Genomic DNA, 22,539 nt, shown 5'->3' on the forward strand with positions numbered 1-22,539 from the left:
TTGTGATCTAGTGCATGGTAGGTGCTCAGCAAGTAGAGCTAGGTTATAACCCATGGATACACCTTAGAGCAGAGTATAGTGAGTAACAAATGACAGAGGCCATTACTTCACTCCTAAGTCTTAACAGAAGCTGATTTTGTGCCTCCAAGAAGTGGCAATAGAGACAGGTACCCCTAATATCAGGTTCCCTTTGTTATGCTTTCCTTTCCTGTTCTCATTATACCTTGAGACTCTGACTAGGTCCAGAGACAGTGTCAATTAAATAAAACTTCTTTCAGCATTGAAATACCTCCCAAAGGATGAACAAACAAAGAATGATCATCCCTGAAGAGATTGTGGCACATGAAAAGGCAGTCTGGGAAGATTTTGTCAATTTCTAAGAATTACAGGCTGTTTTATTTCGCAATAATGAAGGGTATGAAGAGAGGAACATTAAGAAGTAAGATTCACAAACAGGCTGGGGCATATTTGATCCCGTAGGACAAAGGTTTCACATTGCAGGCATTTGATATGACCAACAAGTTGGAAAGTCTCCATAAAAGTCCATAAAACTGATTTCCAGTTTTTTGTGTGTGAAAAATTAGATGCAGCAAATCTGGCCTGAATTCCTTATAGCACTTGTCAGCTGAAGTTAAGCAGGAGTTAACAGTTTAGATGGATCGGGTCCTCTTGCATTGGAGCTTGGCATCACTCCTGTTGTCTGCTCTGCATCCTCTGTGTGCTGGTTTCCAGTTGTCATCTCCAAGGCATTATTGTTTCTTTTAGCCAACTGCACTGCATGCATCCTAAGGAGCTATGAGAAAAATATAAGATCTATTTTCATATCCTAAAGATAATTCTGAAAGCAGAAGGAATTATAATTGGGAGAGGGAGAGGGATGGGGTGAAATAGAAGGATTACATATGAAGTAGAAGCTGCTAAGAGACTATTTACAGTCGTTCCAGTTAGACATTATGAAGGTTCAAACTAGGCAGCAGCCCTGGAGATGGGGAGAGGAGAAATTCCAGAGGTATATCAGAAATAAAATTCAGTGAGCTGGTAACTGAATCTAGAGAATGAAGGAAGGAAAAGGAGGTTTTGGGGGGTTAAAATAAATCAAGGCCATATACACAAGTATTTATTGCAACCATTTACGTATGGGAGAAAAAATAGAAACAAAGTGAATACCCATCAAAGGAAAATGTTTGAATATATTCTGATATGTCTCATCCTTTAGGACATGATGATAGTCATAAATCAGAGCAAAACTCACTTTGTTAGAGGGATTTTCATTTTATTGGAGGGATTTATATTTTATATAAAATGCATTAAGGAACAAATATATGATGAACTCACTAATAGAAAAGCACTAACAAAAAAAGTTACCTATGCATGTATATGTAAGTATCTATGCATACATACATATGTATCTGTTGCTTATGATTAGTAAGTAAAGGAACAAATATGGAAAGTTATTTCATTTTATTTATTTATTTTTTGTGTGTGGTACCAGGGATTGAACTCAGGACCTTGCACTTGTGAGGCAGGTGCTGGAACCACTGAGCTAAATCCTCAGCTGCAAAGTTATTTTAAATGTGTGGATAAGTGGAGGAAGGAGAAGATAAAGATAAAGCAAAAAAATCTGGATTTAAAAAAATCATTAGATGTTTAAAGAATGTATATAATTAAAACTGAACAAAGCTAAGAATGGTGGTGCATGCTTGTAATCCTAACACTTGAGAGGCTGAGGCAGGAGGATCACTGTGAATTTGAGGCCAGCCTGGGCTATATAGTGAGTTCAAGACCAGCCTGAATTACATAGTGAGACTTTATCTCAAAAAACAACAAAACAAAATAACAACAAATAACTGAACCAAGAATATTTTAAAACCATGAATAATCTAGGTAATGAAACTGGAGAAACAATTTTTAAAAATTTATGAACTAAAGAAAGCCCAGATCTGAATAGGTTCACTGCTGAATTTCACAAAAACTTCAGGAGAATTTTAACACCAATATTCTTCAAGCTTTTTAATGAAATTAAAGAGAAGGAATATTCTCAAGCATTCTTAGAAGCTACCATTACCAACTCTCAATCCTACCCCCAAACTCTAATGCTAGAAACTCTCAATACCAGGCCAACTCTGGACTATGAGCTCTACTCTCTGGCCTGCTCCCACCATGTGGAGTAGATCTTGTCTGTTCACTTTCAAATAAATCTTTGACATTGCTGCTACTAATCTGTTTAAATCTTTGTTTAGGACATCAAGAATCTGGACAGGACCTATAACCCGGCAACAATATTAAGATATTTCAGATAAGGCAGTACTGTGTTGGCACTAAAGTGGATTTTGGCATTTTAGTTTTATTTTTAGCCCAGAAATTCCACATAAGATTGGATAAAATTTAACCATTTGGCCTGCTGAGTTCTGTTTTATTTCTAACATATGCCACAGATAGGAAAAAATGTATAAATGTATTTATAAATGTAAATCCAAGTCAGTTGGAAGTTTTCTGAAAAGGTTGGTTCCTAGAGTACAGTACATTAAAAGTAGAGTCTTCATTAGCCTAGAGTTTTTCCAAGGGAACAACAGAGAGTTAGACTTTAGATGTTCTTAAATTTGTTCTTTTTCATATTTTATTTGTGTAAAAAATTATGAATAAAATTTTCTTCTTTCTGGTCTCTAAATTATAGTTTAAGCGTCCAATAGCAGAGCATTTTAGTTTTTTTTTTGTTTTTTTTTTTTTTTTCCTGTACCAGGGATTGAACTAGGGACCTTGTGCTTGTGAGTCAGGCGGTGGAACCACTGAGCTAAATCCCTGGCCCTGGCAGAGCATTTTAAATATCTTATAAAACAAGGCTTCAGATTTGGCCACGTATGGGAAAAATCCTATTTAATTTGGCTTCCACAATTAATGTAAGACAGAAACCAACATTTGCTGAATGTTTATAATGCACCAGGCACTGACATATTGAAATGACTAATTCTTTGTTTCAAGGGTTCACTTGTGCATGGTAGGACATTTAGCAAGACTCTCGGTCTCTACCTACTAGATGACAATAGTATACCTCCATTCCACCTGCCAAGCCCCAGTTATGATGACCAAAAATATCACAATATCATCAAATGTTCCTTCAAAGGCAAAATCAGCCCTAATTAAGTAGTACTCATTGTCCCAGATACTTCCTTATCAGATAATTTTATTTATTCGTCACAAATGAACACTATGAGAGTTTAATTTTCCCAAGGTCACATATGGTAGTAGGTTAGTGGGTGGAGGAGAGGTCTTGGGTTCAAATTCCAATTAGTATAATTCTACAACTGTCCTCTTTTAGAAATTTTGCTGAGAGAGAAAAAGTTTGAGAAAGACAGAGAGACAGAGACAGAGATATGTTTAGGTTCAACATTTCTTAAAATATTTGTTCTGAGTGATATTCTTTCCTGATAGTTTCCCATATCCTCAAACTCTACCCATGTTCCTATGCATGCCTGTATCTGCCACAAGTCCCCAGCCTGCCTCTCCCACAAATGTCTCATTTCTTCCTCAGAGATCAAAGCTGACATGAATCTTGTAGCTTTTCCTCTTCTACTCAAAATTCTTGGGCACCAGTTAACCCATCATTTATCATAACTCTTTCTAAGGCCAAACCCTTTACCTATGTCCTTAATTATATTCTTCTCCCTTCCCTCTGATCTCCTTTCATGAATTATCCATGTTGCAAGTTATTCCTACTACAAATCTCCAGTTCTTTCTTAGGCCCAAGAACATGCTTATTTTACTGATGGTTAATTTTATGCATTAGCTTGGCTAGACCATATTTTTTCAAGCCTTATTCTAGATGTTTGTGTGAAGGTATTTTTTAGATGAGATTAACATCTAAATCAGTAGACTTTGGGTAAAGCAGATTGCTCTCCATGATATGAGTGAGCTTCATTCAATCAATAAAGGCCTCAATAGAAAAAGATTAACCTTCTCAAAGGAAGGGGAATTCTGCCAGTAAACTGCTTGGGGTTGACCTGAACCTTCTCCCTGGGTCTCCAGCCTGCCTGTGCCTACTGTGCAGATTTTGAACTTGCCATTTTCCACCAATTCCTTAACATAAATCATTCTCTATATACACATTCTATTGGTTCTTCTTCTCTGAAGAACACTTCCTAAAAATCCTTCTCCATGAAGCTGCTTTTCATCTAATTTCTAATGCCCCCTTATCCACAAAATCAGCTTCACTATTCTCACATCTTCCTCTGGAGAAAATGTTCTTAAAGACTTTGTAAGGTGAAATTTGAAATGTTGGAGATTTTGCACAGTGACGACAAAGACTTTTTCTGTTTCACTGTTATGTTTTCCAAAGCATGTAGCACATAACTTCAACAGAGTAGATAATTAAATTTATTCATCTGAAATGTCAAACTCTTTCTCTATATAATATTGAAAATAATTGAGACTGAAAAAAATGCAACAAAATTCTTTGGATGTTTCCAGCCTCAGATGTTTGATTTTTTTTTTTTTGTACCAGGGATCGAACTCAGGATCTTGTGCTTGCAAGGCAGGAGCAGCACCCCTGAGCTAAATCCCCGGCCCCCAATAGATGTTTGATTTTGAATTTTGTTTATTAAAAGCATACAACTGGGAAATTTAGTCATGTTTTTTCTTCAAAAAACGTTTTTCAGGGTGAGGGATTTAGTTCAGGGGCCCCACACCTGCCTTGCAAGCAAAAGGTCCTGAGTTTGATCCCCGGTACTGCAAAAAAAAAAAAAAAGTTTTTCGGGAAGATTTAATAAAAGAACAACTCAAGTACAGAAAACTGCAGCTTTGTTTATGGAATACATGGTCAGAGTAATCACTGCAAAGTCCAAGTGGTGATGAACAGACATGGTAAATGGCTGACACTAAAAGCTTAATGCTTCCAGCTGTCCCCAGGATACCCAGTATGTCCATAAAAATTAGAACATTAAGCAAAATTGAACTGAATGTTTCACTAGATGTTTTTAAAAGTCAATAAGAAAAGAAAAGCAACAGAATTCAGAAAAGGAATATTTCTGATGTTAGCTAAAACAGTTATATTGGATGGAATTTTGACCTTTATGCTAAAACCAGAAATGGTATTTTAAGACAGAAACATATTTTTAGGGAATTATAAAGAGCTTTTTAAAATACAGGGGGGATTTACCACTGATATTTTTTTAAAGTTTTTAGCAATGATCAGAAAGCTCAAACTGAAAAGAGACAAAAAACATATCCACAGTAATAAAGTCACTACAAATCAAAATCACTTTTATTTTTATAGTTGTCTCTGATTCTATAGTCCTTGCCCATGTAAACTGTAACTTTTCCACTTTAAAAAATTTTGCAACTTGACTGCAATTGTTTATTGAATCTAGAAGTTTTTCATTCAAACATGCATTCAAACATGCATTGCTCTATCAACATCCTTTCATGAATACATGAAATGCATTTCAAAGTAAACTACAGACAGCAGAATACCTCACAACTAAACAGGATAATTCTAGGAAAGCATGTTTGATTCAACATTCAAAAATCAATCCATATGTTTCATCATGTCAAAAAGAAAAAAGAAAAAAATCACACGATCACATCAATAGATACAGAAAAAACATTTGGAAAAATCCAATATCCAGTCATTATTTTAAAAATTTAAAAACTTCTCAGTAAACTAGGAATAGAGTATCATACTTTATTTTCTGTTACTATAGATATATCTGAACAGTATAGACTAATGTTATGGCTTGTATCTAGATGTTCCTCAAAGCCTCATGCAGTCATAAGTAGGGCTTTTCAGAGGTGTTTGGATCTAAGACGTATGATGCTGGGATTGATTTGTGGTGTGATGCTAGAATTAAGGGTGTGGGTAGCCTGAATAAAGTATGAGATAAAAAGTGGGCTGCCGTGGTCCTTGCTTGTCTCTTATTGCTTGCTGCTTGCTGCATTTGCTGCCTTTTGCCTGCTAAGAACTGATTCTCCTCTGTGATGTCCCTTAGCCAAGCCAGCCTGCCTTAGAGCCAGGCAATTATGAACTGAAACCTCTAGAAACTGTGAGCCCAAATAAACCTTTCCTCCTTTAACTTTAGGTGTTGGGTATTTTGTCTCAGCAATGAGAAAAGTAACTAAGACAACTGGGTACTTTATAAAGAATGGAGGTTTGTTTAGCTCAAGATTAGGAGGATGAGAAGTTCAAGAGCATAGCAGTAGCAGCAGCAGTTGGCAAAGGTCTTCTTGCTGTATCGTAGCATAGTGGAGGGCATCATATAAAGAGACAGAGAAAGCTTGTTAGCTTAGGGTTCTCTTCTTTTTATAAAGCCACTAATGCTATCACAGAGGCTCTACTTTGAAGACTTAGCCTACTCTTAATTAAAAAGGCCCCACTTCTGAATACCATGAACATGAATTTAAGATGAAATTTTCAACTTTTGGGGGACATACTCAAACCGTAATAGAGAAAAAATTTCCTAACTTTATAAAGAGTATCTAGAAAACACTTGTATCTAAAATCATACATAATGTGAGAAACTAGATTCTTTCTCATTGCAACTAGAAATAACACAGCCATTTTCCTTCAGGCCAGCCTGAATACAGTGAGACCCTGTTTCACAAAAACAATCAACAACAAAACAAAAACAAAAATTTGAAATTAAAAGGCAACATTTATATTAGCTCTGAAAAATTAAGTAGGTACAATTCTAGTTAAATATACCTAAGATCTACATGAAGAAAACTACAAAATGTTGATGAAGAAATTATAGACTGAAAAAATGAAGAGCTATTCCATGTTGATGGATATAAGGATTTATGAGTATTAAGATATTAGTTCCAGGCTCAGGCAGGAGGATTATAATGAGTTCAAGGCTAGCATGAATGACATAGTGAGACCTTGTCTCAAAACAAAACAAAGTATTCGTTCTTCCCACCTTGATCTATGAACTCCATACATTTCCCATGTAAATCCCAAAAAATTATTTCATAGAAATTAACCATTGCAAAATTTTATATGAAAAAGCAAAGGCCCAAAGAATGGTCAACACAATACTAAAGGAGAACAAAGTCAAAAGACTGAACTAACCAACTTCAAGATTTACTAAAAAGTTATAGTGATCAAAATAGGGTGGTACTGGTAGAAGAATAGACAAATGGATGAATAGAGCACAATAGAGAACCTAGAAACAGGTCCAAACAAATATAATCACCTGTTCTTTGACAAAGGAACAAAAGCAATTAAGTGGAGAAAGGAAAGTTTTTTTCAATAAGCATGGTGTTTTCAGATGCTAAACCAACTGTGTATGTATATGCAAAAAAAAAAAACCAACAAAGAAGAAAAGAACCTAGATACAGAAATAGACCTTATGCCATGTATAAAAATTAACTTGAAATGGATTATAGATCTAACTGTAAAAAGTAAAATTTATCTAAGAGATAACATAGAAGAAAAACTAGGTTGCTTCAGGTTGGTGATGGGTTGTAGATACCAAAAACATGAACTATGAAAGAAAAAAAATGGTAAGTTGGACTCTTAAAATTTGAAACTTTTGTTCTGCAAAAGTCACTATTAAGATAATAAAAAGACAAGTCATATACCAGGAGAATGTGTTTGCAAAACACTTATCTGAGAAAAGACTGCTATCCAAGATTTACAAAGAACTCTTAACTCTCAATATGAAAATAACCAATTAAACATTGGAAAAAATATATGATTGGCCATCTCACCAAAGAATATATATGAATGGCAAATATGCATATGGAAAGATGTTCCACATCTTATGTCATTTGAGAATTGCAAATTAAAACAACAATGAAATACTACTGCACACCTATTAGAATGGATAAAATGCTAAACAATGACAACAATAAATGCTGGTGACCATACAGAGCAATAGGAACTTTTGTTTATTACTGAAGCAGCCATTTTAGAAAATTGTTCAATTTCTTACAAAATCAGCATTGGTTCTGCATGATCCAGCAATTGTGCAACTACATATTGTACCCAAAGAAGTTGAAAATGCATGTCATAATACTTGTATGTGAATATTCATAGCAGCTTTATTCATAATTGACAAAATTTAGAAGAAACCAAGCTGTCCAAAAATTGGTGTATGGATAAATTGATACATCTATTAAATGGTATATTACCTAGTAATTTAAAAGAAATGAGCTATCATGCTATGCAAAGACATGATGAAAACTAATACAGTGAAAGAACTCAGTTTGAAAAAGCTACACATGGTATTTTAAAGACTGAATTGTGTCTCTCCATAATGTTTAGGCTCTAACCTACAATTTGACTGTATTTGGGAATAGACCCTTTAGGGAAATTAATTAATGTTAATGAGCCCTAAGCATAGAACCCTAATCCAAAGAACTTGTATTCTTCTAAGAGGAAAAGATATCAGAGCTGTCTCTCCTTCATGTGTACACATAGAAAAGAAGCCATCTGAGAGCACAAAGAGAAAATGGCTGTCTACAAGCCTAAAAGAGAGGTTTCTCCAGAAATCTATCCTGATGTCACCTTGATCTTGGATTTCTAGCTTCCAGAACTAGGAGAAAATAAATTTTTATTGTTTAACCACTAAGTCTATGGCATTTTGTTATGGCAGCCCAGATAGACTAATACATTGTATGATTCCAACAATCCAACATTCGGAATAAGCAATATTATAATGACAATGAAAAGATAAGGGTTTAGAAGGGGTTCAGAGAATGAAGGGAGGGATATATAGGTGGAGTAGAACTATTCTATATGATACTATAATGGTAGACACATGCTTTTATATGCTTGTCAAAACATAGAATTATACAACACAAAGAGTGAACCCTAAGACTATGGTCTGAGTATGGTTAGTGTCCACCAAAGGTTATTATGTTAAAGTCATAATCTAGATTATTAGTAGTGAAAGATGGGACATAATAGGCCCTTGAGTCATGAGGGGTGTGCCCTCAAAAGGGATTGTGGTATCATCCTCTCTTTTGCTCTCTACTTCTGTTGGAGATATAATGACGTGTTTCTCCTGACATGTGCTCCAGTCATTGCTATCCACACCATGAGGTGGTAAAGTCAAGAGCAGCCCTTGCTAAGCCTGTACTACTTGCCACTTGGACTTTAAATCTTCAAAACTGTGAATTTGGGCTGGGGATGTAGCTCAACTGAAATATAGCATATTTGTTATATAATGATGATGACAAGGATTAGGTTACTTTTCAAAGAAAAGTAACACTCACCTGAAACATCTGAATCATTGCAAACTCGGTTGTTTTTTCATTTACTGTTACCATCTCTCTGCTTTCAGGTGTGTAAGCATCTTTTATTATAAGGAACATAGGTGGGGAAGGGAATACCATGAGACAATAAACATCTCTGGGCTTGCTTTATTGTTCCCAGCCATTTTTAGTTCTGTATTTTTCCTATGGAAAGGAAGCTGTGCCCTGACCTCCTGGGGACAGCATCTATATATTCTGTCATTTCTGAGTAGAGCAGATAAAGGGGTGGTGGCTATGCCCATGGCTTGAGGACGTTTGGAGAAGCCATTTGTCTTTAAAGGAAAAAAATTCTAACTTTTAACAACCCATTTTGCAATATAGGTTATACATGAACTGAATCCTCTGAAACTGTAAGCCAAATAAGCCATTTCCTCTTTACATTGTAGGTGTCAGATATTTGGTACCAGGAATAGAAAAGCTAATACAGAAACTTATTGATTAAAGGCAAGTTAGGATAGCAGTATAGCCCAGTGTAGAACACATGTTTAACATGTGTGAGGCTCTGGATTCAATCCCTAGCACACAGAGATTCACATGCCCACACATGTGCACGCACACACACACACACACACAACCTTAAAAAAAATTAATAGCAATTTTATACCTTATTCAGATTCTAATCAAGTAATTAGGAGACAAAACAACATTTTTGATAAAATGTGAATTTTAACAGACACTGAATATTGAGAATATCCAATGGATATTAAGGAATTATTATTCATTTAAGGTATAATAATGGTATAATAACTTGGTGTACAAACAGAAGCCTTTAATATTTTACAGATACAAACTAAAATACTCACGGGCTTCTATTTTAGTTGCATTCTAGCTAGAGAAGTAGGGTAAGCCATCATTCTGGTTTGCCTAGGACTATCTCACTGTGCTAACTTCTATCATTGTAGAACACATTTGCCTGTCTTTGAATTTTATATAAAGAGAATCGTGCAGCTTGTACTTTGTCTTTATCTTTGTCTTTATCTTTGTCTTCTTATGCTCTTGACGTTTTTATCTTTTATCCATGTTGTGCATTTGTTAATATTGTATTGCATTTTACTGTATGAATATGATGTCTTATCCATTATCCTTATGATGAATTTTTGGGTGACTCTTGCTTTTATTTTCTAGTTTCTTTTTGTGTTGATGTTCATTTTGTTGTTGTTGTTGTTTTTGTTTTTTGAGACATTCTCACTGTGTAGTTGAGGCTGGCTTTGAACTCACTATGTAGCCCAGGCCAGCCTCAAACTTGCAGCGATCCTTCTGCCTCAGCCTCCCAAGTGCTAAAATTATAGGAGTGTGCCACCACACCAACTATTTTCTAGTTTCTTAAAGTACAGGATTAGATCTTTTTTTTTTTTTTTTGCAGTACCAAGGATTGAACTCAGGACCTTGTGCTTGCCAGGCAGGCACAGCACCACTGAGCTACATCCCTGGCCCAAGATCATTTATTTTAAAACTTGGTTCTCTAATACATGTATTTAAACTAATTTCCTACTAAGTATTGCTCACAATGCTAATTTGTAACGTTATTCAATTCAAAATAGTTTTTAATTTTCCTTGTGATTTATTTTACAGCTAATAGATAATTTAAAAATATATTTCTTAATTCCCAAACATTTGAGAAATAGTTTTTGGTTTTGGTTTCTAATTTAATTCTATTGTGGTCAGAAAACATATTCCAAATTACTTCAGTCCTTTAAAATTTACTGAGATTTGCTTTATAGCCCAGAATGTGCTCAATTTTAATGAACAATCTACATGCACTTCAGCAATATGTTTGACTTTTCTTTTTTGTAAGGGTTGGCTATACTATTATATAAATACTCTATAAATAATGTTCAATTAGGTAGACTGGCTAAGAGTTTTGTTCCTACCTTCTATATTGTTGCTGATTTTTTGTCCAGTCTGTTGATTATAGAAAAAATTCTTTTAAAATCTTTAATTATAACTGTGGATTTATTGATTTATCCTTTTATTTTTGTCAATTTTTTGTGTTTACATGTGTGCATAGTCTGAGTATCAAAATCAAGGCTTCTATATGCTAAAAAAGCAAGCACTATACTACTAAGCTACATCCTCAGTACTTTTTATTTATTTATTTTTAAACTTAGGGTTTTGCTAAGTTGCCAAGGCTAGACTCCTGCCTCACCCTCCCTTGTAGCTAGGATTACATGTGTTTGTTACCATGGCCAGTTATGGGTCTACTCTTCTAAAATTTTTAATTCAGTCTCAAAATGTCCCTTTTAGTAGTAGTGTTTAGTTCTTTCATATTTAATGTAATTACTGAAATGGTTTTAAATCTACCATCTCAGTATTTGTTTTCTATTTCCTTCATTTTTATTATTTTACTTTAGTCCTTTTACTGCCTTCTTTTGGATCAATCAAGATATTTCTCTATTTTATCTATTCTTTCTACTTGCGGTTGTTTTGATGATATAGGGCATGAATGAATTACTGAGCACTAAAATTCAGTCACTGTTCTTACCTTAATACTTTTACGCTGTAGTCATTTTTTTATTTGAAACTATCTGATGTCAAACTACAAGGTAAGGGTGAGATGCATGTGTTTAGATGTGAGTGTATGTGTGTGTTGTGTTTGGTTGTTTTTTTGTTTTTGGTACAGGGGATCGAACTTGGAACCTTGCGCTTGTGAGGCAGGCACCGGAAGCACTGAGCTAAATCCCTGGCCCTATTGAATAGTATTTTTAAAAAACTATTTATTAGTACAAATTATTTATTAGTATTAAAATTATTTATTAGTATTTATTGCAATACATAATGACTACTTTCACTATGATATGTGGTACATGTACATGTTATGCTTAATTTTTTTTTGCATTCCCTTCCACTCTCACCCTTTCCCACTACCTGCATCTCTTGGTACTTTTCCCATTTCCAAAAGATCCATCTCCCTGTTTTCTTTTAGCTATATTTTATTTTGGCCTTTATTTATGCTTTGGATTTCTCTATGAGAGAAATCATATGGTATTTAAGCTTTGTATCTGAATTATTTGATATAACATTATGGTCTCAAGGTGCACCCATTTTCCTATAAATGATTCAAATTTATCCTTCTTTGTAGCAGTGTATTATTTCACTGTGTATATAAACCACATTTTCTTTATCCATTCATTTGTTGGTGTACATGTACGTCGTTTCCAAGATTTAGCTTTTATGAATTGTACCGCTATAAACATGGGTATTCTGTTGTAGTAGGGTAGAATCTCTCTGTAATTATCTATTAAGTCCACTTGTTTGAAGTTGTGGTTCAGGTCTGATATTTCTTTGTTGATTTTTTTTTTTTTTTTGTAGTTGATCCACCTCTTTGTCAAAGTGAGGTATTGAGGCTACCTACAATGGTTCTATTGGTGTTTACTTGATATTTTATGTCCAGCAGTGTTTGTTTTATGAAGTTAGGTGACCTTATATTCAGTGTTAATTTATTTACAATTGTTATCTTTTCCTTGTTCCCTTAATTAATATGTAGTGACCTTTGCCTCTTCTGATTAGTTTTAGCTTGAAGTTTCCTCTGAGAATAAAATTTTTACCCCTATTTTCTTTCAGGGTTCTGGTGCATGGAATTTTGTTTTCCATTCTTTGCTTTTTGATCTATGAATTTCTTTTTGGATTAGATAAGTGTCTTGAATACAATAGATTATTGGAGTTTGTTTTTTTATTCACTCTGCCAATTTGTTCTTTTAATTGGGGAGTTGAGGCCTTTTACACTGAGAGTTATTGCTGGAAGCTACTGACAGATTCCTGTCATTGCATTCTTTTTTCTGTTGTTGAGTCCTTTCTTTTTCCTGTTTTTGCTAAACTGCTTGCCTTGCTTTGTGTATTCATCCCATCTGATTCTTTGGCATTTTTGGCTTCATTAGCTATCTAAAGGATATTCTTGAGTAATTTTTGGAGGGATTGTTTGATGTTTATTATTTCTTAAGATGTTATTTGTTGGGGAATCTCCTTTTTCTTCTCCATCAATTTTGAAAGATAGTTTTGCAGAATATATTAGTCTGGGTTGGAAGTTTACTATTAGGGCTTGAATCACTTTACTTCATGCTCTCCTGATATTTAAAGTTTGTGTTGAGAGGTCTGCTCTAATCCTACTGGATTTACCTTTATACATGACTTTTTTGCTTTTCTCTGACAGCTTTTAAGGTCTTTTGAACATCTGCCATTTTGAGTATATTGTATTGTAGGAAGCTTCTTTTTTCATTGTACAGTGGGCCCCCAAAATGCACAGGGTTACATTCCTAGAGCACCCGCGAATTGTGAAAAATCACCACTTTCAGATATGGTCAGAAAAATGCCTACGAATGCCTATTTTTATAGTTTAACCCTAAATATGCTATGTCTCCCTCAGTTATATAATTTAATTTAATTTAATAAAAAACTGTATTAATAAAGCCTTAGAAGGTGCATCTTAGGAATCTTAGGAGTTTAAGAGCAAAGCTGAGAACCCTAGAGATAGCTACACATGGTACAGCAACCCGTTGGGAAGGGAGAATGGTGGTGTATCTGCCGAAAATGGGTTACAGGGCAGCAGCCAATCAGCAGCAAGGAGAACTGAATAATGCTCTCCGATTGGGTGCTTCCAAACCTCCCACCAAAAAAAATATTGCAGAGGATATTTGTGGTTTCTGCTAAATTGCAGGGATTCTGTGAATAATTATTAGTTAGGTTCTAAGGAAAAATCCTTGACTGAGGCCAGAAACTCTGAATCAAGACTTCAGGGGGTTTACTAATTAATTAATGTTCTGAAAGCCTTGCTTACCTGTATTTTGAGATCTTTCCTTATACTTGAAAAGTTTTCTGTTATGATTTCTGTACATAGAAATCCATGTAAACTGTTTTCTAATTTCTCTGTAACTCAAATTAGCCCTTGGTTAATCTTAGCATCGTGTAGAAGCTGTTGGACAAATTTTTCTTGTTCTTTTACCATTTTTAAGGCTTCTCTAAGTAATTCATCATGAATTTCTATTTTGCCCTTCATATCTGAAACCCTGTCTTCACATTGGTCATTTCTGCTGTTAATGAATTCTATTGAATATTTTTTATTGCTGGAATTTCTATTTGGCACCTTTTTGTGGAGTATATCTTTGGTAAATTTGTCATTCATGATTTGAACCATTTTGTTCAGCTCTTCCAATTTTTTATGCTTCTCCCATATCTACATTGCTCAGTTTGTTAGTTCCACTATCTTTTGGTTCATGTCCTCTTTGAACTCTCCAAGTTTCTTTAGTTCCTCTTTAGTCATTTCATATCTCTCACTTATCTGGTGTTTGCTTTCTTCTCCATTGGTGCCCTTTGGATCTGCTTTCAGGGAGTTAGACATTTTGGGAGTGTTTTGTTATCTTGTTTTTTTTAATGTTCATATATGAACAACTAAAGAACAATCTCTAGTTAAGTTCTATTTTTCTAATGTCTTCATTTGTCCACAGATATTGTTCACCCCTTCAAGCTATTCATTTTAATTGGATTGGATCCTGTCACTCTTGTAAGGTAGGAATTTCTGCTGGTTATAGCAGCATCAACAGATCTGGCCATACATTAATCAAATGCATTAAAACTTGTTTTACACTTTCACCATTTATTAGCGCTCCTTACAGTTTATGCTATACTGTAATTGGCAGTTACTCTGCAATGTGAAAGAAGAGAAGGGTAGTGAAGGAGGAAGGGGTACAAGAGGTGGGAAAATCAGTAAGAGGCAAGGTAGATAGAGAAATATTAACAGGTAAAAAAATAGATAGGGTGCAGATTCAGTTGGAGGTCTTTTTTAGTTGTAGTAAATGGTTAGTGTTGAATGATTTTAATACAATATTTGTGGGGCAGGATGCAGGAAGAGGGAGCTGTAATGAGAGACTGAGGAAAGTTGTGAGGTTGTGAGAACCTGTTTATATATTTGTGGTTAATTTTGTTTGAATCTTCTAAGTACAATTCTGTTTAGTGGTTATCCTGACATGATCATGAATGCTACCATTCAAGTTAAAGCACTGATCTGTTGTTATTTACAAATACAGGCAAAATATAATCAATCACATGAAAGGTGGAGAAGAGGCAAGAGAAGACAAGAGACAGGTAAAATAAGGAAGAGAAAGGAAATACAATAAAGAGGACAGAAGGTTAAAAAGAGAAAAGAGAAGAAAGACTGAGAGTCTTTAAAGTGCAAGGCCTTAAGCTAATGGGCCCTGATACACAGCACATTCCAATTTTATTTCAGGCAAATATTAAAATGTACTTACAAGTCTGGTTCTAGTAATGAATTATTAAACATAGCTACTTAAATAAGCTCCTGAGCTCATAAGTAAAAAATAATCTCATAGAGGGCCAGGGATTTAGCTCAGTGGTTCCGATGCCTGCCTCACAAGAGCAAGGTCCCGAGTTTGATCTCTGGTACAAAAACCAAACAAACAAACAAACAAAAAATAATCTCATAGAGTCCGTTATGCATGCTATTTGAAATAATCTCAGAGTGTAGACTCTCCTGGGAAAACTGCGTCATGAAATCCTGAACCTACAAAACAGAGCAATATAGGAGCTAGCGGGCCAGGAATTTAGCTCAGTGGTTTTGCTGCCTGCTGCGCAAGCACAAGGACCCTAGTTCAATCCCTGGTACTAAAAAAAAAAAAATATATATATATATATATATATACACACACATCTATACATATATATACAATATATACATATATATATATATATATGGGGTACAACTCAGAGATATAGCACTTGACTAGAATGCATAGGGCCTGGGTTCAATCCCTGGCAATACTGTGTGCACACTCGCACATACCCAAAAATACAAAATTGAGAGTAGACATCTCACATGATGTGAATTTTGAGGGAGTAAGTCATTTGGTCCATAATAGCTATTTAAATACCTCCATTAAACTGATTTTATAGGTTAGTGTCCTCTCCATTCTCTTTGTAAGAGGCACAAACAATTATGACTTGACAAAGGCTCATGACCAGAAGCCTGCCCATGAGTAGATCACATACCAGTACTACCATTCCCACATGCTGAGAATCAAGTTTATCAAGTCAGTTGTGTTGATTACTTAACTTGTTCCAGCCAGTTGAACTTGTTATTGTAATTATGTAATTTAAACTACTTTTTATTTTCAGTACTGGAGATAGAACTCAAGACCTTGCACTTGCGAGGCAGGTGTGGCACCACTGAGATAAATCCCTTTCCTAATTTAAACTACTTAAGGACAAACATAAATATGAGGATGAAAAAGAGAGCTATTTTTTCTCTGAAAACTAAATGGAATCCTTGGGAAAAATTCATAGTTTTAAAAATTGTTGTCAAATTAGTTGACAAGATAACTATAGAAGATTAGAAAACAATAAGTCAAAATCTAGGAATCTGTACAAACATTGTCCCATAAGTTACTTTAGCTCTCATTCCATTTCAAAGAATCTGAAAAGCTAGGGGTATAGCTCAGTGGTAGAGTTCTTACCTAGCATGTGTGAAACCTTGGCTTCCATCCCCAGAACAGGAAGAAAAGATAGAAACTGGATATTACAACAAATACATTATAGATATTACTTATGTAAAAATGTGGTTATGGAATCTCAAAAAATCAGCAGATTCAGAGGAAAGATTTTTAATAAAGACTGACAGATTATAAAACTGTGTGCATTTATGCATTTTATGATGAAATACAACATTAAGGCAGGATTTCATGTTTGTTTGTTTGTTTTGCTTTTTGGGTTTTTTGGTACCGGGGATCGAACTTGGGACTTGTGCTTGTGAGGCAGGCGGTGGAACCACAGGATTTCATTATTTTAACAGCTTTAATCAATCAACTGCTTTTCCCAGTCACTTCAAAGAAGTTTAATACTTTAGATCAGCACTACATTAAAACCACAATTAGTACACTATCAATGGACTTAGAGTCTAAGCCTTAGAACTCCAGTTCTTAAAATTGTTTCTCCTATTTGCTTAGCTTAGTAACCAGCCACCAACTTATTTAAACAGAGGTAGTGTGTACAAACACAAAAGCCTGTGTTTTCATCCATGCCGTTGATTTATCAAGGTAGAAGTTAATGTAACAAGTCCACTGACACATACTGCTAACACAGAATCCCAGGGCAAATAAGCCCAGGAAAAAGAATTTTCTGATATGGCTTTCTCCTTTAGCTGTGGTGGTTGAAAGGACTTTTCCCTGTGATTCAATTTCTTAACTTTGATACCTGTAATATGTGTTAAGTATAGTACAATGGTAAATCCTAGTAGCACTTTACAGGTAAATACTGCTTTTCATCCAAGAAGTTCACATTTTTAATAGTGTCCTGGCAGCACTGTAGTGGGGTAAATAGTAATTAACCATGTTTTCAGTTTCAAATAGGGAACCACATCCAAGAGGAGCCTGATTGTTTACTTATAATTTCCAAAGGTCCTAGCAGTTCCAGCCTTACTCAATCTGCTTCACCCGGCCCACACATTCAGAGCATCCCCAGTGCCATCAGGCTTCCCAGGCCCTGCTTATGACTCTCCATGTGCTTGCTGTCTGTTTCTCTCTTGTCATAGACAATTGGTAAACAGCTGCTAGAGAACTGCATCTCTTCCAGTGTTCTCATCCCCATGCCAATCCAGCAAGATCTTTGGCTAGATGGGAGGGTAGGGAGAGAGCCACATCAGCTAAACTCAGACAGGGCAATGATGTCCTTTAATTGCTAACTAGGAAATTACTTTGCTGACTGTATTTCTAGACTGCTTTGTTTTATCAGCATCACAAATGACAAATACATTTAATTGACTAAAAGACCCCTTTGAATTTTAACTCAAATGGGTAACTTATATTTAGCTGAGAATGATATAAATTTATGGTTAATCTCTGTGACTGGTTCCATTGGATTGTCTAAATGAAAATGATTTGGGCTTACAGAAGCCATAATTAAAGAGAGAGGAAGACAGCAACGAAAGCTTTCTTAATCACTATAAAGACAATGTAGAACAAAAATTTCTTAGAGCCAGGGAGAACATTGGAATCCATGTAGCCCAAATGCTTATTTGGCAGATGAAGGAATTGCTAGCATGTTCCTTACTAGGAACATTACTGACACTTGGGCAGACAATTTTCTGCTCTGTGGAGCCAACCCACACTTTGCATGATGTTTAGCATCCTGGCACCTGCTTACTAAATGTTAGTAACCTTCACAGTCGTTATGACAACCAAAATGCCCCCCGACCCACCCCCACACACACTTCCGAAGTTGCCAGCAGAGACTGTCTCTCCTTCTTTGTTGAAAACCTCTGAACCAAATTACTCATAAACAACCAGGAAATGTATCCAAATACAACTGATTCACTAACAACAAACTCTAAGGGGCATGAAAAGCAACCAGCAATCTTGTTAAAAAGGCAGACTGATTAAGTAATTCTGGAATGGAAGTGAGATTCTGCATTTCTAATGAGCTCATAGGTGATGCTAGTACTAGGAGTTCATGGATTTCATTTTGAGTAACAGAGAACCAGAGATTTAATGAAGATGGTTTTAAACTGTCTTGGTGTGTTTACCAATGATCCCCAGAGCTGTGGCAGTGGAACATCCTCAAGGTATCTGCTATATGTATGGGCTTGTTAGATTTGTTCTGGTTTTACATGAGGATGCTGCCTCAGTCTGTCCTTTCTTCTGGATAACCTGGCAGCAAAGCCTGTCTTTGTTTTGCTACACAGCACCCTTCAGACTGCTTCCAGAGGCTAGTTTTATGTAAGACCGTTCCCTACAGTCTTATGCCCTCAGTTCCTATTTGACTGCAGCTCCTGGAATCTCAGCTGAAACCAAAAGCAAGGCACCTGTTTGCTGAGTGAGGTGACAGAAGTGGGTGGAGCTTGTTAAGCCTCTGAGCTGTTACTTGTCTTGGTGACAAAGATGACCAGAGCTGTGTTTCCAGACTCCCAGTTTAGAGATCCTCCCCAAGGCTTCATGTTCTTATTTCCCTTCTATTCCTACCATTAAATAAAGCTCTGCATGATTCAGTATATTTTATCAGGAAACTGCCACACATTCTGCTTCTGCCAGAAGTTTCTTCATTAGTCAGCTTCCTCATGGAAGCACCAAGGAGAGAACTCTTCCATGTAACAAAGGGCATATTGAGAAATATGTTCCGGTAGACATTGTCGATTTTTCCTTTTCCATTCCACTTATAAATAGTTGTTCCATTTCCTGCAATGATAAACAATGAGATAGAAGAATTCAATTATTACTTATAGTAAATCACCTCCAGATTCTCCATCATCTTTTGTCCTCTATCCCCTTTCAGTCAAGGACAGAAAGCGAAAGGATATCCATGTGGATGGGTCAGTACTTTATTAGGAACAAGGCACCCTAACATCATAACACAGTATCTGTCTTAGCTTGGGTTCCCCTGAAAGCAGAGTATGAAACAAAGGCTTGGGTAATTGTGGTTTATTTGAGAAGGAACTCCATAGACCAGCAGCCTGAAGAGGAAGAGTGAAAATAAGCAAAACAAGAATACATTACCATGTTGGCCAGTACTACAGATGACTAGTATTTGATTCTGTCTGGACCAGCTGAAAAGCCTTATGTAGTGCACCTGAGAACTCTGACTGTTGCATGAAAGGGAAAAGCATTTATCCATCAGTTTCAATACCTCATTTGGCAAGGGTGGGCTCAGAGGGATTGACTCCTCTAGTCTTTTAAGTGGTGTGTGCGTGTGTGTGTGTGTGTGTGTGTGTGTGTGTGTGTGTGTGTGTGAATCCCCAGAGAATTCTCAAAGATCAGTCAAAACCTAGGCACAAGTGCTAGAGCAAAACTTTCAAGTGTTGTGTGTGTGTGTGTGTGTGTGTGTGTGGGTGTGGGTGTGAGAATCCCCAGAGAATTCTCAAAGATCAGTCAAAACCTAGGCAAAAGTGCTAGAGCAAGAGGTGGGGTGAAGTGAAATTTTACATGACAAGTAAGAGACAGTAATTCTTAACACAATGGAGAATGTTTGGGATAGAGGTCCTGGGAAATGGACACATCCCACTTGAAGTATTCCACAAGCATGCTATGTACTTTGTCATATTTAGATCTAAGGATCAATTTCCCATATCATCTTTGAGTACAAAGGCTGGCCAAAACAATAGCTTTGTTTACCTGGATTTGTCTCCTTACTGTATTGATATATAAAAATTAATTTAAAAATTATCAAAGACTAAACTATAACAGCTAAAATTATAAAACTCTTAGAAGAAAACAGAAAAAAATCTTCATGACACTGAATTTGGCAATTATTTCTGGGACATAGCACCAAAAGCATAGTCAAAAAAGTTAATATAGCTAGAAAAGGTGGCATATGTCTATAATGCCAGCCACTGATGAGGGTGAGACAAGAGGATCACAAGTTTGAGGCCAGTTTGGGTAACTTAGTGAGATCTCAAAATAAAACACTAAAAAGGGCTGGGAACGTAGTCAATGGTGGAGCACTTACCTAGCCTGTGCAAAACCCTGAGTTCAGTCTCCAATACTGGGGGGAAAAAAGGAAATATGGTTAAATTGGACACATCAAAATTTAATCTTTTTTGTGTCTAAGAATGTAATCCAGAGAGAAATGGAAAATCTCAGAATGGGAGAAAATATTTCCATATCATGTATCTGATGAGTAGTTGATATCTAGATTATACAAAGAACACTTACAGATTCCACCTCTCCTAGGACGGAGGAGGTGAGCCAATCCCAGCACCCAGGAGGAGGCTCCTTGGCAGCAATTCCACTGCTCCTAGGGCAGAGGAGGTGAGCCAATCCCAGCACCCAGGAGGAGGCTCCCCCACTACAATTCCAGCAACCCCTGCCTCTGTGGAAATGAGAAGACATGTAAAAAAGCCTCAAAAACAGACTTCCAGATCACCTATAGCAACCCCAAAGGGAAACAAGATGGAACACTCTGTTACTCAAGCACCTGGACTCCCTGAACTGGCAACAAAAGAGGACATGGAAAAAATGAAATCAGAAATAATTTCTCAGATAACAGCAAAGATTGTGCCCATAATGCAAGACATGATTAATCAATCTAGAGAGGACACAGATAAAAAAAAAAAGGAGCTGAGGAACATGATGGAATCCCAACATAGGAAACAAATGGAATCCATAAAACAGATGCAAACAGATTTCCAAGAGATTAAAAACTCCATCGAAAGTCTACACAGCAGAATGAACCAATGTGAGGATAGAATTTCAGATATAGAAGATAAGATTGCAATTAGTGACCAGGAAAAGAAAAATTACTTCAAAATTGTAAGGGACTAAGAGAAAGCAATCCAGCAGCTGCTAGATGATGCAAAGAAGAATAACATAAAACTGATTGGAGTCCATGAAGCAACAGGAGAGAGTGCAGATGACATAAAAAAAACTCTTCACAGAAGTGATGGCAGAAAACTTCCCAAGCAGGAAAAAAGAACTTGACATACAGATAAGTGAGACATATAGGACTCCAAGTAGCTGTGATCAAAACAAATCTACACATAGGCATATAATAGTTAGGATTCCAGAAATTCAACAGAAGAACAAAATTCTACAAGAGAAAAGAAACAAATCACATACAAAGGAAAGCCCATCAGAATCACAGCAGACTTCTCAACACAAACCATCAAGGCAAGAAGAGCTTGGAGTGATGTATTTCAAGCCCTAAAGCCTCCAACCTAGATTGATGTACCCTGCAAAACTATCTTTCAAAATTGATGGAGAAATAAGACACTTTCATGATAAAGAGCACCTCAGGAACTTCATGAATATCAAACTGGCACTCCAAAGAATTTTAGAAAATACCCTAGGAAAAGACAATGAGGATCACAACCCCAGGAAACCCAGCAGAATGAATCCACTGGGCGTGACAAATTAAACTCAAAGGGGGAGAATCCAACACAAAGAAAAAGTCATGACAAGCCTTTTAAAACTTTTAACTTCATCTCCCTAATGAGTGTATAATTCAATCTTGTTATTGTACTGATTAGTATTTTCCTGATTCTAGAGTTGCACACCTTTCCTTGTGCTATATTTATCATCTATTTATCATCTTCTTGTGTCTACTTTTTAATTGGGTTGTCTATTAATGAGCTGTAAGAGTTCTTTATATATTCTGGTCATATGCATTGTAAATATGGTCTGTTTAAGGACTACTTTTCATTTTCTTACTGATGTCGTTTAAAGTTCTAAATTTTGATGGATTCTCATTTATCAATTTTTTCTTTTATACATCATGTTTTTTGTATCCTAGGTAGTTCTTGCCTACCTTAAATTCATAAACATTTTCCCTTATAATTTCTTCTTAAAGTTTTATACTTTT

At 35.9% G+C, this 22,539-nt stretch overlaps 1 long non-coding RNA gene across 1 annotated transcript in view; it reads right to left on the minus strand.

The window, feature by feature from the left end:
* Positions 1–370: 370 nt before the first annotated feature.
* Positions 371–22,539, minus strand: part of LOC147825003 (uncharacterized) — a 58,059-nt gene continuing 35,890 nt past the window's right edge. Inside the window, exons 2-3 of the long non-coding RNA XR_015441565.1 lie at positions 19,209–19,421; positions 371–793 (exon numbers count right to left, since the gene is read on the minus strand). This is a non-coding gene — a long non-coding RNA (uncharacterized LOC147825003). The remainder of the gene's footprint in view (positions 794–19,208; positions 19,422–22,539) is intronic.

Source organism: Heterocephalus glaber, unplaced genomic scaffold (genome assembly GCF_053883595.1).
Source record: "Heterocephalus glaber isolate CG9 unplaced genomic scaffold, H.glaber_assembly_v1.0 deba00001523, whole genome shotgun sequence".
Classification (NCBI taxonomy): domain Eukaryota; kingdom Metazoa; phylum Chordata; class Mammalia; order Rodentia; family Bathyergidae; genus Heterocephalus; species Heterocephalus glaber.